We start from the raw sequence: 3,769 nt of genomic DNA, 5'->3' as shown, positions 1-3,769 counted from the left end.
TCAGGAGTGATCTCTGTGTTTGGGAGACCATGTGTGGTGTTGGGGAATTCAAAATATATAATTTGCATTATGTATAAATACATACTTGTATTATGTTGGTTACATAATACAAGTAACTTGCTTCTTCTACTATTTCTCTGGTCAATCTTCCTCTTTTAAAATAGTATGATTTTTGAATATGTATATCATAATTTTTTACTTAGGTAGAAAAGATCCTGCCTTTTTCTATGTTATTGGCTTGAAATACCTTACTTCAGCTTATCACTATAAACACAGCGGGTAGGGCGTTCGCCTTACAAGCGGCCAACATGGCCGACCCGAGTTCGATTCCTCCGCCCCTCTCGGAGAGCCCGGCAAGCTACTGAGAGTATTCGATATGCCAGACACAGTAACAACAAAGTCTCCAATGGAGACGTTACTGGGCCCGCTCGAGCAAATCGACGATCAACGGGAGGGCCTTTACCTTTTATCACTATAAATTTATGTTTTCTTAAAATTCAACATGAAGGGCCAGACAGATAGTACAGCAGGCAGGGTGCTTGCCTTGCACATGGTTGGCCTGGGTTATATCCTGGGCACCCCATATGGTCCTCTGAGCCCCTCCAGAAGTGATTCCCAAACACAGATTTCTCTCTACGGCCCACCTAAACAACCCAAACCAAAAAAGATGCCGTATGAGTTTCCTATATACATATTAAAAGTGAAACCTGTTTTTTGTTTTGTTTCGTTTCTTAGCCTGTGAAGCCATTTTGTCCTTTGATTGAAAATTTTGACAATTCACATTTAAACTGTTAATATCCAGAAATTTATTACTATAATTATGCCTTTTACTTTCTGTTTGTTTTGTACTTTTGATGTTTTTTTTTTATGATCTTTGGGCCATCTATGGTGGTGATTACTCCTGGCTGTGTTCTCAGTTATCACTCCTGGTGGTGCTCGGGGAATATGTGGTTTTGGGGATCAGATCTTAACCTCTATATTCTCACTCTGGTCCCTAATTTTGGTGTTTCTTTTCTCATAAATTTTTATCTGCATTTTATTTTAAGTGGTTTCTATTGGTGATCCCTTCAGCTTTTCTCCTAAGTGTACATACTCCAGCTTTCTCTTTTCCTTTTTGTGATCACCATTAGTATCATATTGTATTTTTGTGTCTGAGGTAGTCTCTTTTGTGTGCCAGGACAGACTTGTTGATCTTATTTATTTTTTAAAAATTTTTAAAAAATTTTTACTAGTGAGACATCATGAGGTACAGTTGTAGACTTACAAATTTTTGTGCTTGGGTTTCAATTATACAATGATCAAATACACATCCCTCCACCAGTGCCCATTTCCCACCACCATGGATCCCAGTATCCCTCCCACCCCCCCATCCCCCCATTCCACGCTGCCTCTGTGTCAGGGCATTCCCTTTTGTTCTCTCTCTCTCTCTTTTTTATGTTTCCTAGGATTATATATATATATTTTTAAATAATTTATTTATTGGATCACTGTGGGAAAAGTTACAAAGCTTTCAGGTTTAGGTCTCAGTCATGCAAATATCAAACACATTTCCCTTTACCAATACTTATTTTTTACCCCGAAGAACCCCAATAAAACCCCACCCCCACCCCTCCCAGTGCCTGCGAGGCAGATGAATTCTAGTTAACACTCTATCTGCTTTGATTAGATTCATTGTTTCAATAATAGATGCACCACTATTATTTAGAGTTTACCGCCCCCCCCAAATCAGACATGCTGAAAAAGCATTGTGAAGTGATTTGCTTTCTACAGCTGGGTTCAAGAATTAAATGTTGGTTTTGGATTTCCGCTATTTTACTTATTGATCCTGGAAGTATTTCTACTGAAAGTTAGATAATTAAGAGATTGGTTTCTGTGCTCTGGAGTCGTGGCCGTGCCGGAGAGACGCTCCTGGGGGGCAACTGGTGACCTCAGTAGGGCGTGAAGGACGGACCAGAACTTCCCCCTTCCCATGAGGTTTTAGTCGCCCCCAGCACCCGGCTCATACCCGCTCTCCACAAGGCTCCCATGTGGCCGCCATCTTTCTTTCCAGAGAGGAGAGGGCGAATGGGGCAACACCCTTTCCCCTCCGGGCAGACATGATGGCCTGGATTAACGTCTAGTCTGTTCACTTTTCTGCTCCAAGCTGCTGGGTTCTGCATTAAGTCCTTGTGCTTCTGGGGCTGTGGCCGTGCCGGAGAGCCGCTTGTGGGGGGCAACTGGTGACCTCGGTAGGGCGTGAAGGACGGACCAGAACGCCCCCCTTCCCATGAGGTTTTAGTCGCCCCCACACCCCCGGCTCATACCTGCTCTCCACAAGGCTCCCATGCGGCCGCCATCTTTCTTTCCAGAGAGGAGAGGGCGAATGGGGCAACACCCTTTCCCCTCCGGGCAGACCTGATGGCCTGGATTAACGCATAGTCTGTTCACTTTTCTGCTCCAAGCTGCTGGGTTCTGCATTAAGTCCTTGTGTTTCTGGGGCTGTGGCTGTGCTCCAACCTTAACTCTGATTTTCAGGGAGAAACGTTGGGTGATTTACTTGTCATTGATCACTTTGTATATACAGAGATGTGGCGCGGCCTCATAAGCGGCCGCTCGGTTTGGAGGAAAAGTCCTAGTTCCCGCATACTCGAGCTATGCTTGTAGAGGCTTCTGGTCACCGGGGTTCCATCTGGGGGAGGCGGGATGCAGCACCTACCCCATCTGGGACTTCCCGGTGGTCTCGGCTCTTTTTGGAACCTGGTGTCTTCTCCAGGAGCTGTGGAGCCAGCCCTCCATGTGGCCCTTCTCTGTGGCTGTATGCTGTAAAGATGGCGCTGGGGGCCGGGCCGTGGGCGTGACTTCCGGAATCAGAGATTTCCTGGGAGCCGGGGTGGTCCTGGCGGTTTGGAGGAAAAGTCCTAGTTCCCGCATACTCGAGCTATGCTTGTAGAGGTTTCTGGTCACCGGGGTTCCATCTGGGGGAGGCGGGATGCGGCACCTACCCCATCTGGGACTTCCTGGTGGTCTCAGCTCTTTTTGGAACCTGGTCTCTTCTCCAGGAGCTGTGGAGCCAGCCCTCCATGTGGCCCTTCTCTGCGGCTGTATGCTGTAAAGATGGCCTGTTCTCTCTCTCTTATTGGGTGTTGTGGTTTGCAAAAGAGGCAATGGGTGACAATCATGTTTGGCCTATAGTCTACTTTCAGCATGCTTCTCCAATCGTGGGAGGATCCTCCCAACACCCTTTATTTGCTGTTCCCTTCTCTATCTGAGCTCCCTTTTCCCCTAGCATGTGTGGCTGGCCTCCATGCCATGGAGTAAAATTCCTGGTACTAATCTTGGACATTCTTGGGTGTTAGTCTCCTATTTTGTTACTTTATCAGACTTGTTGACTTTAGAATAAACAATCTGTGTCATTATTTCTCCTTGGATGTTTTGCTGTGGTCTCATTTTATTTTTATTTCTGATTCTGTATTATTACTTGTTAGCAGACTTAAGATTTTATGTCTATTTTTTTTCTATCAAAAAAACTCCTTCCAGTACAAAGCTGGTGGCAATCGACTCTGTCATCCACACAGATGTGTGAACACTTCTCTGTGAAGGAGCTTGATGGTGCCTTAAAAACTTATCTTCTCAAGGCCCAGGAGTTTTTCTTGTTTGGAGTTAAGCCTATACAGCCATGATCACCATTATCTGTGTAAAGTTTCTGGGCTGGTTTTATTGACTGTGGTCCTGGCAACTGTGATGGCTTACCTCTGAGGGCCTTGGTGGGGGAGGGAAACACTCCATCTGC

Source organism: Sorex fumeus, unplaced genomic scaffold, assembly GCF_029834395.1.
Source record: "Sorex fumeus unplaced genomic scaffold, SorFum_2.1 ptg000044l, whole genome shotgun sequence".
In the NCBI taxonomy this organism is placed as follows: Eukaryota; Metazoa; Chordata; class Mammalia; order Eulipotyphla; family Soricidae; genus Sorex; species Sorex fumeus.
This window is presented reverse-complemented; position numbering follows the sequence as displayed.